Below are 14,666 nucleotides of genomic sequence, written 5' to 3'. Positions count from 1 at the left end.
TTGATGACAATTTCAGAGCCTTGGGTGATGGAAGCTCCCAGGTCTGATAAAAAAGAGAGATCCCCAGAATGCAGCCGGAAATCTAAACTTCCGTGCTGGTGATCATCGAATGTCACCTGGGAGACGAGATTCCAGGATGGCTCAGGTTATCAGATTCAGAGGCCTCTGTGGACACCAGAATACTTTAAGCACCTTATGAAGAGGCTTTCTTGATATATAGGTCTGCATAATTATTTCATGATCTCTCAAAAATGAGTCTACGTGGTCTGCAGTACAAAGCAAGTTGTTGTATTTTCAAGTTAAATTTCCAAATGCATATGTACGTAGGTTATTTTTAACTTAAAAAATAGATTACGGCTCCCTATCCCACCCCCTTATTGTGAATTAGCTTCCACATATCAGAGAAAACCTTCGGCCTTTTGTTTTCTGGATTGGCTTATTTCACTTACCTCCATCCACTTACCATCAAGTGCCAGAATTTCATTCTTCTTTAAAGCTGGGTAATATGCATTCTACTATCATGTACAACTAATCAGGACAAATAAGATTTAAAAATTTTTTAAAAATAGATCGTGCACAGGAGTGGCCCACAATCTGAAATGAAAGCCCCGTTCCAGAGATTTTGTGGGACTGCCAAGCTTGCAGAGGAGACCCAGGCTTACCAGGCTGACCTGAGCTGCACCTTCACCTGCATGTACGGTCTTCCCAGTTTCAGGTTCTCTGTTACAAAGTAGTATTTGATTTAGTGCCGAAGTTTCCCTGAAATCTTGCCGTGAGCAGAACAGCCCAGGTGCCCGCACATGAGAGGATGCTTCGGTTCTCTCAGTGTGCAAACATGCACTGAAACAGCCTGGAGCTTGGGTTTGGAGATTCAAAAGTGTAGCCCCCAGCACGCTTATCTCTGCCCTGAACGCTAGCAAGGTTTCTCCCCATGAGACCTTTCACAAGCCTTCCAGTTGAAATCAATCACCTGCTATTCTGTGGGCCCCAAATGCTTCCCGACCTTGATCATTCCCAACTTCACTACATTCTGCCATTGTTCGTATAGACGCTACTGCCCACCATTCAAGTGGTGGCTGGCCATTTATATCTCCAGTCACATTATGAGTTTCCTGCAGAAAATATTATCTCTTTGACATTTGTTTCTCCCAGAAAATAACAAGTAGGTATTCCAAAAAACTTTCTTAAAATTGTGTTAAGTAGTTTCTCTCATGTTCAAGTGACCAGGAATGTGTCAAAACCAGCATTGGATCCCAGATCTGCTGGTTTGGTTTATAGCTCACTGATGATTCCTGTACAAAATGCCCCTTCTACAAAACCAGCTCCATATTCAGCAGGTGAAACACGTCCACCTGCAGCTTTCAAGCCAATCAAAAGGAAGCAGCTCCAAGAACCTTCACCAAAGACGTCCATCACCACAGCTCCCCCAACTGTTACACACCACAGTTGGAGTAGCTCCAAGAGCCCCTTACCAACAGAAACCTATACCATCAGATTCCAACAGATGCCATCAGATTCCAACAGATGCCATCAGATACCAAATGTGTACCCACAGATGCCAACAGAGCCCTTCAGATACTGCTCAGATACCAAAGGACACCAACAGAGACCAAATATGTACCACAGACACCAACGGAGTCCATCAGACACCATCAGATACTACCCAGATATCACAGGTGCCATCAGATGTCCAACACACGCACAGACACCAACAGAGTCCATCAAACATCATGGCACACTACCCAGATAGCAATAGGCACCAAACGTGTGCCCAAAGACACCAATAGAGCACATCAGATACTGTCAGAGGAGATCCGTCTCTTGGGTATCTACCCAATAAATACCAACAATACCAACACATGCCGGCAGACAGCCAGAGAGTCCACCAGACACTACGCAGACGCCACCAGCTCCAAGGGCTGTCACCTGAGCACACGCATCATGTGCGCAGGGTCGTGCCCCTGCCCTAGTCAAAAGCTCTATTCCAAAAGCTAGCACCCTGAATTCCTTCCCTCTGATGCATGGATTCCGGGCCACCCTCCCAGGTCAGGGGCAGATTTCTCAGGACAGGCCAGGGTCCTCATCACCAGTGACCTGCGCTGGCTGGTGAGGCACAGCCAAGGGAGAGCCAGCGCAGGGGTGTGCTCACGCTCCCTGACGTGTCCCACAGAACCGTCATCCTTCCAGACCTCTGTGTGGCGGTTCTTGGGGAATCCCCCGTGCTGCCTGTGCCCCGTTGTGAAGCTAATCCCCAGCAACTAGCCTGCAAGCCCATGGCCAGAGAGAGGGGTTTTACAAAGCCCATTTCCACCCAACAAGAGCAGCTTGAGCTACTGTAGCTCCACATTCCCTGGAGTCTCTTATGAAAACACGTGCAGCTTAGCAGGGCACTTAGTTTGTAAAAAGGCCCCTCTCCCAGCCTGTATCTGCCTCAAGAAAGCATTCAACGTTCCGGGATTACAAGAGCGGCAATTAAAGCCCAGCCCAAAGCTGGCTTCCACTCTCAGGCCGCCCTCCCGGTGGAGAAACCATGTCAGACTTAGGGGCCAATTTTGTACACAAGACCTGAACCCCCCTTTAGCAAACAAAAGCTAAAGAAAACTTCAGGGCCTCTCTGGCTGGGAAGGCAGACGGGTGGGGGAAGGGGCGATGCAGGCTGCTGGGAGGGCCCAGCTCCCTCTGCAGCCAGAGCCCAGCTCTTTCAGGCAGGGAAGGAAAACAGCCCTCCACACAATCCTTGGGTCCTCTGGAGGGTGGCACGGGGCCACTCCTCTCACATGCTCCTGCCAGACGTTTGACTTGAAAGTGTCCTTTAATGTCCTGAAAGCAGAAAGCAAACTGTAGAAACAGCTGAAGACACGTCGATGGGCGTGGGAGCTGCTTGGGGCCTTTAAAGGTGCAGCACAGAAATGGAAAGAAAAGCCTTTTGTAGTTGGGAGGCTTCTCTAAACCAAATGCTCGCAGCTCACCACACAAATTTAGGGAATATTGAAACCCTATGAGAAGACTTGTCGGCCTCCCGAGTCAGCCCATTATTAAGTGTCTGCAGCGATTAGCAGGGATGTGAAGGGCTCCTGGCTGCTTCTTGGCTGAAGAGAACAAATAATTCTATTGTTGGTGAGACTGGGGTTTGAGTACGATTACTTCCCCAATAACTCACCTCATATGCTCTTCGTGCTCTTAAATTAAACAGAATTACTAGGACTGCGATATCAAGTGCACATGACAGCAGCAAAAGTGAACTAAAGCGCGCTTCCAAATACCTGCAGCAACCCAGCGCCACCCCCGGAGGACAGGCACCGGACGCTCCCAGCGCACACGTGGCCCCAGGGCAGGCATCACCTCCCGGTCTGCTCCTGAGCAAAGCTGCCGTGTGGCACGTTCCACGCCCACCTCGGGCACAAGGGCTCCCGGACGGCACTTCCAAGCTGGAGTCTCTCAGTCTCTGGACCACTGAGCCTCCCTGGGCCCTGGACCCCAGGCTCCCTTCCACTGTGGGGAGACAGAGATGCCCACCTCCTGTTTCAGGAAATGCCTCTCCTCAGCCTGAGATGGAGCAGCCCAGGCTGTTTTGCGCAGCCCTGCTTCTCGGTCCAGCTCTCAGCGCCTGGAGTGGACGTCCTGGGGCGAGGGTGGAGCCTTGGAGCTCAGCACCTTCCCTCCTGCCCTTCAGCTCAAGGAGATTCTCTGCCATCCAGAGGGCTACTTAGGAAGCAAGGGACTCTCAGCCTGCTCAGTCCCCTACCTCCCCCCTGTTCCCATCTGCAAGAATATGTGCAGAAGCCCCCACTCGGCCTCGTGCGCAGTGCTCACAGACATCCAGCATTCCAGGCAGCCGCCCGCTCTGTGCTCAGGGGGAAAGGAGACCTCAAACCCTCTGTGCACCAATACCCCATCAAGTGACAGAAGTGTTGAGGCCACATCTCCTCCCTCCTCACCAGAGAGACAAGAAAACAAGTCAGCCAGGCATGGTGACACACACCAGTCACTCCGGAGGCTGAGGCAGGAGGATCACAAGTTCAAGGCCAGACTCAGCAACTTAGTGAGACCCCGTCTCAAAATAAAATACTAAGGGCTGGGGATGTGGTTCAGGGGCACAGCACCCCTGGGTTCAGTCGCTAGCACCACACACACAAAATAATGAAGTAATGGCTCACTGAGGGAGCCACCAGTCAGCTAGAGGGACACCACTAATTACATGGCCCATTCAGAACTGTTTCCTCCTAGTTCTAAAATAAAATAAACGTTAAAAGACTAAGCTCCCCTCAACTTACAGAGAAACCCACAAAACTTAGTGTCTTCTACTTACTCCCTAGAAAGACAATATTCAGTTAATCTGATGCCAATATTAAGACATGATTTTAGATCTTTAAAACATTGACCGGCACTCGGCCATGGGAATGTGCAGTCAGGAGTCAGTGCAGCTCCGTGGACGGGGGCCAGGAGCCAGCCTCCAGTGTCTGGACCCTGTCCTGGGCTGAGAGGTGCCACCGTGACTGTGCCCTCTGCGGCTGCAGGTCTTGCAGGCAGGCCTGGCTTCAAAGAGGAAGTCCCCGGCTCCAGACTCCTTGTCGACATTACCTCCTAACATGAGATGACCCAATTTCTCTCCGGCTTTCAAAAACCTTCAATGGGCCCCCAGACCAAAAGAGCTGTGGCCGTGTCCCACGGGGCCTGTTCCCACAACCCGACTTGGGGCCCGCTTCCCAGGGCCGTGTGCCCCGTGGCCCAGGCCTGCCACCGCCTTCCCAGATCCCTGCTGTCTGTGCCCAGGCTCAGCCCCATCACACCTCCTGGCTCTGGCAGCTGCCACCACACCCTCTCCATGAGTGACAATCATGAATGACAGTTCCAGTATGTCCTTCCAGGCCCGGCCCTGGCCACAGTGAGGGGGCTGGGCCTCAGACCCGGAGCCCAACCTTGGAGGGGAGAGGCTCGTGCAGGACAGAGCTACGTAAGAGCTCCTCAGCAGGGGCCAGAGAGTGGCCAGGAGCAGTGCAGGCTCCGAGCTCAGCCGACCAGGAGCAAAGGGGACATTGCCTTCGAAACGGACTTTGTATCTGCCACCTCGGAGCTCGGAAGTCGGCCACCAGAAGCCGTGGCATTTGGGGAGGAAGCGATGGGGGAGGGAAATAATGGAACCCATTCCAGGCAGGGGAAAGCGCAGGGCAAAGGGACTGGGGCAGACATGAAACAGGAGTGGAAACTGAAATAAGACCGACGGTGTGGCCACAGCAGGAGAGGCAGGAGGCCTGCAGGGAGGGGGGCTGAGCCCTGGCCACGGGGTCAGGTGGCCCTGCTTTAGTACTTAAGGCTCTTTAGTTACTCTTCTCGAGCTCATGGAACCTACCGGGGGGACTTAGGATGTTAAACCAAAAATATGCAGGGGTGAGGCTCCCCAGTCCTGGAACCGGGCTCTTCAAAGCTGGAGTGAACTGGGTCAGCAGGCGTGGAGGCTGCTTCCAGGGGACGCAGAGCTGGGTCCTCAGTGCTGGCCACTGCTCTTTCCCCAACTCTTCCCTGCGGATTCTCGCTTGGTGTGTATCTGTTTAAAGGCACCTTGCTGCATGCACGTGGTCAGCTTTCCAAAAGCCTCACGTCCCTGGGCAACCAAAGCAGCCGCACAGACACCAACTTGAGGCTACAGAGAAAACTTCAGCAAGCAGGCAACTCATAGGCCTGGAGTCCAGGGGCCCTGAGGCCGACTGAATCTGTGACAGATCGATCCGCCTGACTTCTCTCATCACACAAACAATGCACGAAGAAGCAGCTTTAACTGAAGGCATGAAAAAGGAAATGAAAATCTACTCTCATTACTCAGAGATGATCTTATTCCTTTTCCATTTAACCTTTGATCTATGCTTTTACATTAAATAAAAAGAAGTTCTAGAATAATTAACATTCTTTTTATTACTCTTATTGAGATACTGGAGAAGCAACCCAAGGCCTCACACACACTGGGCAAGCCCCTGAGCAACACCCCCAGCCTAAAGGCTCAGAGTCTGTCTTCAGTTTTGTTTCCTGCCGTGTTTTCACTTTAAATTCCACCATGAGCTTGTCATCATTGAAAACTGCTTTAAGCCACACCTGGAATCCCAATGACTCAGGAGGCTGAGGCAGGAGGATCTTGAGTTCAAAGCCAGCCTCAGAAAAAGTGAGGCACTAAGCAACTCAGTGAGACCCTATCTCTACATAAAATACAAAAAAGAGCCGCGGATGTGGCTCAGAGGTTGAGTTCAATTCCCAGTACCACAAAAAAAAAAAAAAAAAAAAAAAAAAAAAAATCTTTAAAATATTTCCAAGTACAACTAATTTTTATTACAGAAACACAAAATAACCATCATAGGAAAACTCGTAATACAGGAAGATGTACAAATAAGAAATCAAACCGTTAACTGAACCTACTTTGCTACCAGACAGTTGAGTTTTTATGCTTCACAGCATTTTCGTAGAATGATAAGAATAATGAGGGCTAGCTTTCGCTGTGTGTGGTCATCAGTGAATCTAAACCTTAATCCTTACCACAGCAACTCTAGATGCTTCCACTGCCGTATCGTAGGTGATGGACCTGCAGCTTGGAACATGTAATTACGTAGTTGAGATCACACAGCTGGTTAACTGATGAAGCCAGAATTAGAACTCTGCCCTTCAGGTTCAGCCTCCGGGGTGTGACCTTGGCGGCGTGTGTCCAGGTGTCCAGGTGTGTCCAGGCTCCCGCTCTTCCGTGCTCCTGAGCAGCGCACCATTGCCTGGAGAGGCAGAATCACAGGACTGTTTCCGTCTGTGTCTCTAGTTCCCTATTTCATAAAGCCCAGCTGTGTGTCTAATGAGGGTGTAGTTGACTCTAGAACGCTCTATGTGAACTCTTTGTACACATTACAAAATTTATTTTCTAGAACTTTGTACCAATTGGAGCGCCAGCTCCTTCCCTCTGATACCTGTGGGGATTTGTCTGTGTGGGCTATTTGGTGGGCAGGGTGCTGCCATGCTTCTGTGCTCTCCACCTTACGGGTAGTGGTTTCCTACCTGTGACTCGGGCACGTGGTCCATTAGGCATGATTCCGAATCTTGATGCTACACAAATGGTCTTGTTTTTAGTCTCAATCTCCAGCTTCCCAGAATAGGGAAATGCAGCAGTGTGTGGTCTTATCTTGCTGACTCAACTTAACAGCTCCAGCACACTTCTCATGAAGCCTGTTAACGTGTCCATGTGGATGGTCCCGTCACTTGTGATAAACAGAGTTCCTCCACCCTGTGTGCAAAGACCTTACTGACTTTTCTTTCCTTACTCCTCTAGCTACAGTCACAAGTTCAGCATTCGATAGAAAGCACACCTTTCTTTTCTCCTGGATCATGGGGGGAGAGCACAGAATCCTTCACCATTGAAGAGAGGGTGAGCTGTAGATTTTTCACACCTTTTATCAGATTAAGGCCAGCCTTTCAAACTGGAGTCTGCTGAGAATTTTTTAAAGTCACCAATAGGTGTTCAGTTTTGTCAAAACTTTTCCTGCGTTTATCAAGATGATCACAAGATTTTCCTGTTTTAGTGCTTCTAGATGCATGTTGACATAGAGGAAGACTTACTTCTTATCAAAACAAATACATGCTTCATGAGCACGTGGAAAGTAAGCTTCATCGTGGTCACACCGTGGCCGTCTAGGAACACACAGCTCTGAAACTAGGAAAAGCCAGGCCAAAGGGGAGAAAAGCAGGCGCAGCACCATGGACACACATCCAAAGGGCGAGGCTCGGAGAGCATTGCTGACTTTTTCTTTCAAAGAACATTTTTCAAAACTTAATATTTGAAGCTTTAAGTTTAGCTACTTAAGAAAAAAGTAACAAAGGTACTCTCATTGAAAATAGGGACCAAATAAGTAGCTCCTTAGCATCAATACTTTTTTGGAAGTTCTGTTCAGATCAAGAGAAAAAAAAAAAAACAGTAGAGACTGAAAGTAAAATCAGTGAAGGGCCAGAACAAGGACTTCCCAGGAGAAAGACAACAGCTTTGACTGTGGTGTGCCTGGCAAGGGAGAGCCCTGGGTCAATCCCTAGTGCTACAGAAAAGAAAAAGAAGAAAGAAAGAAAGAAAGAAAGAAAGAAAGAAAGAAAGAAAGAAAGAAAGAAAGAAAGAAAGAAAGAAAGAAAGAAAGAAAGAAAGAAAGAAAGAAAGAAAGAAAGAAAGAGAGAGAGAGAGAGAGAGAGAGAGAGAGAGAGAGAGAGAGAGAGAAAGAAAGAAAGAAAGAAAGAAAGAAAGAAAGAAAGAAAGAAAGAAAGAAAGAAAGAGGGAGGGAGGGAGGGAGGGAGAGAGGGAGAGAGGGAAGGGAAGGAGGGAGGGAAAGGAAAGGAAGGAAGGAAGGAAGGAAGGAAGGAAGGAAGGAAGGAAGGAAGGAAGGAAGGAAGGAAGAAAGAAAGAAAGAAAGAAAGAAAGAAAGAAGGAAGGAAGGAGAGAGAGAGGAGGGAGGGAGGGAGGGAAAGGAAAGGAAAGGAAGAAAGAAAGAAAGAAAGAAAGAAAGAAAGAAAGAAAGAAAGAAAGAAAGAAAGAAAGAAAGGAAGGAAGGAAGGAAGGAAGGAAGGAAGGAAGGAAGGAAGGAAAGAAGGAAGGAAGGAAAAATAAAGAAAGGAAGGAAGAAACAAAGAAAAGAAGGAAGGGAGGAAGGAAGGAAAGAGGGAAGGAAGGAGGGAGGGAGGGAAGGAAGGAAGGAAGGAAGGAAAGAAAGAAAGAAAGGAAGGAGGGAAGGAAAGAAGGAAGGAAGGAAGGAGGGAGGGAGGGAAGGAAGGAAAGAAAGAAAGAAAGAAGGAAGGAAGGAAGGAAAGAAAGAAAGAAAGAAAGAAAGAAAGAAAGAAAGAAAGAAAGAAAGAAAGAAAGAAAGAAAGAAAAGAAGGAAGGAGGGAGGGAGGGAGGGAAGGAAAAGAAGGAAGGAAGGAAGGAAGGAAGGAAGGAAGGAAGGAAGGAAGGAAGGAAGGGAGGGAAAACAAAAGGAAGAAAAGAGAGGAAAGGGAAAGTCAAGTGACCAGAAAACACGAAGCGCCCTGGACCCGGCCAGGCCGGGAGTAAGCCGGTCAGGTGGGAGGGCGACAGCACTCCGCGCTGTGAACCTAGGCATCCGGAGGAACAGCACTCCACGAGGCCAACAGAACACGGAAGCGGGCACTGCTGCTGCACCCACTGTGGGAATAGTGTGTTGCAAGGAAAATCAAAGAGTTGCTGAGTCAGTGGATAAATACTCGTTGGACTTTTTCAAAATCAGCCACTTTGAGGATGCTATTGAGGAGAGCTGAGAAGGCGAGCCACCAAGGGGGGACACTCTGCCTAACAGGCATCCGATTTTGTATCGGGATCTCCAAGGAGCTTCCACGGTGCCATGGGACAAAGGGCGGGATTTACAAGGAAGCGCGGCAGGCAAAAGATGCAAGCAGACACTTCCCAGGGAGGAGGGACGGACAGCAGGCCAGACCACGAGAAGACGCCCAGCGCCTGGCGTTAAGGAAGTGCCTTAGGTCACAGTGAGACATCCCACAGGCCTCCTGGAGCCGTGGCAAGGGCCGTGCTCCACGTGGGAGTGCCCAGCCACTTTGGAAAACAATCTGACTTCTTCATGTCGATTTGAACATACTCTGTACCATAGGAACCCACTCCAGGAATTTCCCCAAGAGAAATCGGCGACCTCCACACAGAGACCCCAGCCCAGGCTGCTGTTCTGTTATTCACAAAGCCAGACTGAAAACCCCAGACGCCCATCCGCTGAGAGGGACGGACCCACGCGAGTGCACCTAGCGCACGGCCCCCAGGGCCCAGGGTGCTCCACACAGCACTGAGGGCTCCAGCCTGCGCCGAGCGAGAGGGCGCGAGCGCCACGTTTCGCACTGTTGGAGCATTTTAGAGATAAACTGTTGGGACAGATACCAGCCCCGTGGTTTCCAGGGTCTCGGGCAGGAAGAGGGAGTTTATTGCACAAGCCATGAGGAAATTGGGGGGATTACAGGGCATTTTCTAGATGGGCCGTGGTCGCCGTGGTTATGGGACGGTATGCGTGTGTCAGGACTCATCTTGTAACGCTGAGGGTGCGCTTACCATGCATGAATCATACTTCAGTAATCACGGCCCAGGAAAGAGAAGCCAGAGCCCCAACACGGCCAGCGAACAGACAAGCACCATGGCTGCGTGTCCTCAGAGTCGCCCGGCCAACACCCCTCGGGACCGTGGCCTGAGGCCCCTGGGCCCCTCCTAAGCACGGACACCCTCACAGGGTGGGACGCTCAGGCTTCCTCCACCACTGGTGCTGCCGGCAGAGGCCCGGGCACAGCAGGCGGAACCCCAGACGCGGCTCACGGGCCTGCCTAGGAGGGTGATGGGCAATCGGACCAGAGGCCCCGGAGCCCTGGGCACGGCGCTGCCCCTGGGGACCACGGCTCACCTGGCGGACAGCGACCCCTCCCTCCATGGCACCCCGGACAGGGAAATGCCAACATCAGGGTAGAGAGACCTCTGTGAAGAGACCGTGGCATCTACACAGTCTCGGCACCCACAGGACAAGGCCAACCCCATTCTCAAGGGGTCCCCAAGTTCACCTTGAGGTAGACTCTGTCCGACGGGCCTCTCTCCTCTGCAGGGTCCGATTTAGCAGGAAGAGGAGCCTGGCTTCCCCCACCCCCGGCCTTCCCTCAGAAGCAGTTCAGCACACGTGGCTGGAGGCGAGGCGAGGCGCGGCGGGAGCCTGGCGCCCTTGGGAACGGCCCCCTCCACAGCCGCGCTCCACGACAGGAATACCCCACTCATCCAGAGTCACGACAGGAGGCACCGCTCACCCCCGGGAGGAGGCAAGCCAGAACATTCCACAGCTACGGGGCAACCCAGGGACACCAAGGCAGAAGCTACAAAGACTTCGGGTTGTGCAAGGACAGGAGCAGAGCCTGCCCAGGATGAGGAGGGACTGGACCCCACGCCTGCTGGACCTAGCCACACCCCGGAGACAGGCTCCAGGGCCTAGGGGTGGACACAGCAGGCCATGACTCCACTCACTTCTGTGGCTCAGGACACCCCGAGAGCAGAAAGAGTAAGTCCAAACCAGCACCTGTGACTGACACCTGTGCCCAGGCCAAGGAAGGCCCACACTCTAAACGGCCCTCTGGACTTGTCAGAGAACGCCTGAGGCAATCAGCTTACAAAGAGGAAAGGTTTGGGGGCTCACATTTTCAGAGGTTCACATCCGTGATGGATTGGGCTGCTGCTTGGCCTGTGGCAGCTCAGTGCCTCTTGGCAGGACATGGCAAAGCTGGTCACCTCCTGGCCAAGAGGCAAGAGAGAGAGAGGAAGAGACTGAGGTCCCACCACCCACTTTGGAGCACACCTAGTGACCCGAGGGCCTCCCACTGGGAGCACCTCCCGAAGACTCCACCACCTCCTAACAGCAGTGTCCTGGTGGCCAAGATTGACACATGGGTCTTTGAGGGACATTCAGCGTCCAAACCAAGGCAATAGTTCTCTCCATGCATGGCCACAACTGCACGTCCAACTAGAAGCTTCGGATGGGGCCTGTGTCACATCCACAACCCACTGTGCTCGGCCGGTGGGGTAGGTTGCTGACAGACCAAGAACATACCTGGCGACAGCACAGGAGGCATCGGGCTTCAGGAGAAATGCCGCGAAGGTCCAGAGGCCACAGGCTGAGCGGGCAGCCCTCTGCCCTCACTGTGCTTTGTCCAGCGGTGGCCTGCCCAACCAGTGACACGTGTCCTCAGTTCCATGCTGGCCCCACCGAGAGAGGGGTCTTCTGTGCTCGGCTATGCCTGCTGAGTCACCCTGGAGTGACTGTCCCGGGAACACGCAAGGAAGAGGCCCTGCAGACACAAAGACAGCCACGCACACACAACACTCTGCTCACACACACGCACCTCGGCCACCAGAGTGACACAGCCCTCAGCACCTCCACCTGCACCCACAGAAGCCCTCGGGTTAGACGGGGACATCCAAAGTCACCCCAGGAAGGGACTGCTCCACCTGACTGCGGCCCTCCTGCGGCCCTGCCCCCTTGGTCACCAGCAGATGCCCCCAGTGGCCACTTGCCCGTCTGCTCCTCCTCTCAGCTGGGTCAAGGCCCAGGCATGAGAAGCCACTGCATTTTAATTCCATACTGTTTTAGTCGGCTTTTCCACACTTTTACCTACAGACCCCAGCAGAACAACGGTGGAGGAGGAAAAGTTGATTTGGGGGCTCCCAGTTTCAGAGGTCTCAGTCCACAGACAGCAGCCTCCACTCCTCAGGGCTCAAGGCGAGGCTGAACATCATGGCGGAAGAGTGTGGCAGAGGGAAGCTGCTCACGTGATGATCAGGAAGCAGCGCGAGCAAGAGAGACTCGACTCTCCACTTACGAAACACACACCCATAGCCACGCCCCCAGGGAGCCCCGTCCTCCCGCCACCCCACCTGCCTCCAGTCACCACTCAGCTAACCCGTCAGGGTCCATCCTCTGATTAGGTCAAGGTAGAGCCCAATCTCTTCTCCTCCAGACCTTTGCCCTGTCTCACAGGTGAGCTTCAGGGACCTTCATCTAAACCATAACGTGCAGATTGTTGACCTGGACTCATGGGGACACGTCCCTAGAACAAAGTCGTGATAATGAGGTCACTGCTACGAGAAACACCTCTCCGTCCCTGGCCCTGGAGAGCTCAGCCGGGAGGCTGGGAGTCTTTCCCTTCAGGGCCACCACAGAGAAACGTCCCAAAGGACGTGCAGCAACTCACACAGGCTAGACGAGGGAACAGGCTGAGAGCACACTGCACCCTTGGCTCCCGGCCTCCCGGTGGCCAGCGCCTGAAGGTGTTTAGGAGGCCGGGCAGACGTGCTGTGTCCATGAGGCTCTGACCCGTTGTGGCAAGGCTCACCGGCCCCACACTGCACTCGGGAGTGTGCCGGGCCTCTGCTGGGCCTCTGCTTCCACCTGCAGCAGCCTGGCCTCCAGAGTCGCTGCTGTCTCCTCTGCAGAGACCAGGCCCACAGCAGGAGAGCCCAGCAGGGGAGGCTGGAGGCGTGGGCGGATCCGTCCACACTTAGGACCGCACACAAAAGGCCTTTGCAGAAGCCGAGGTGAAGCGCTGGCAGAACACTCCACCCCAGAAAGCTCTCGGCCAGGGGCCTTTCATCTGGGGCCCGGCTGAACCCGGCAGCAGGGCAGCCTGCGCCCAGCGGCAGAGGGCGAGCCCGGGAGGGAGCCACTTGAACCGTCTAGCAGACACTGCACGTCTGCCTCCACGGGCGCTGCTCGGAGCTTGATTAATTAACGTGCGTAAGCTCTGGGCTCCTGGGATGAAAGGGAGCTTGGAGAGCCACCGTGTTATTATTATCAGAATGATATTTAGCATTGGCAGCCGGGCCAGATGCTGAAGGCAGATAGGCCTCGATAAAAGATGGACCACAAGAGAAGAAAGGTGGGCAAGGACGTCCTGGGCACGCTGCTCACAGTCTCGCCGAAATTACTTCTCCCTCCGCGATGACGCCTTCGAACAGATAGGATCTTAACTGAGCGCAGACTGGGTATTTCCGTGGCGGCGTTGAGGACCAGAGGCTGTACAAAGCAAGGTTCCCAGCCTCAGCCGCCCAGCCTCCCCGGATCGTGCCTCCCCTGGAGCTGGTGCTGTCCTCTGCCGGCCGGGAAGCCAGGCGCGGGCTCCGGTGTGGTGACTGCACACAGGTGTGTGTGGGCCTCTGCCCTGGGAGTCGCGAGCTCCTGTCTGGAGGGCGTTCGGGACGGCAAGGGCATGGTGAAGTTAAGCCGGGGCGAGCTGCACGCAGACCGTCCCCCTGCGCAGTCCAAGGCCGGCCTACACAGCCAGCAGCCGCCGGGCAAGCCCGGACACGCACACCTTCATTAAATCCGTCTTTACAACACAGCAGCCAACTGTCTCCTGGACACGCCGGTGTTGAAACGTGCCTCCGCTGACAAAAAGTGACTTTCAAAGTCCGACCCGCGATCTCGCTCGCTGACCGCGCCCGAGCCCTTGCTGCACAGGGGAGGGGTGCACTGCAGGCTCGGGGCTCCCGCAGGCATGGCAGAGGTCAGAGGACCCGGGGCTCTGTGAAGACAGGGAGGCAGAGAAAACTCGTGAATAACACCACAGCGCTCGTCAGCAGCAGGACGGACACAGCCAGGAGTTGGCGAGGGCCCCGGAACAGAAGGAAGGAGCACCCCCCTCAGCCTGTTGTGTACTGCTCCACAGACACTGAGCACTGTCCTCTGCAAAGAACAGAAATCCATTTCTCACAGTTCCAGAGGCTGGGGAGTCCAAGGTCAGGGGCTGCACCCTGACAAGGGCCTCCCTTCTGCAGCAGCCCACAGGGGAAGGCAGAAGGCCAGAGAGAGGGAGAAGAGGACACATTGCTCTCTGACAACACGGGTCCACTCGGAGGGCGGAGCCGGCCCCACCCTTGCTACCAAGCCCCCATGGCCTGGGAGAGAAGAACCGTCCGTCCTGTGTGAAGGAAGCAGAAGACCAAGTGTAGGAGGAGAAGGGTGAAGGTCAGGAGGCCACGGAGAGACCAAGCAGGGCTCAGCCCTGGGCCTGGTCACTCTGAAGGCCCCGCTCTCGACCCTGCTGCTTTTGGATTGCATTCCCAACACGTGAATTGCCTTGGCTTTGACCTTGGAGAGAAGGTGCAGCCCCAGCACCAC

The 14,666-nt window shown here is 53.4% G+C and overlaps 1 long non-coding RNA gene across 1 annotated transcript; it reads right to left on the bottom strand.

The window, feature by feature from the left end:
- Nucleotides 1-477: 477 nt before the first annotated feature.
- Nucleotides 478-14,063, bottom strand: LOC124990196 (uncharacterized). Its single transcript, XR_007109717.1, has 5 exons — nt 12,742-14,063; nt 12,451-12,597; nt 11,601-11,838; nt 11,190-11,284; nt 478-720 (listed from the first exon to the last, which is right to left on the bottom strand). It is a non-coding gene; the product is annotated as an uncharacterized LOC124990196 (long non-coding RNA).
- Between the last annotated feature and the right edge of the window lie 603 nt (nt 14,064-14,666).

Source organism: Sciurus carolinensis, chromosome 8, assembly GCF_902686445.1.
Source record: "Sciurus carolinensis chromosome 8, mSciCar1.2, whole genome shotgun sequence".
Classification (NCBI taxonomy): Eukaryota; Metazoa; Chordata; class Mammalia; order Rodentia; family Sciuridae; genus Sciurus; species Sciurus carolinensis.
This window is presented reverse-complemented; position numbering and strand designations above follow the sequence as displayed.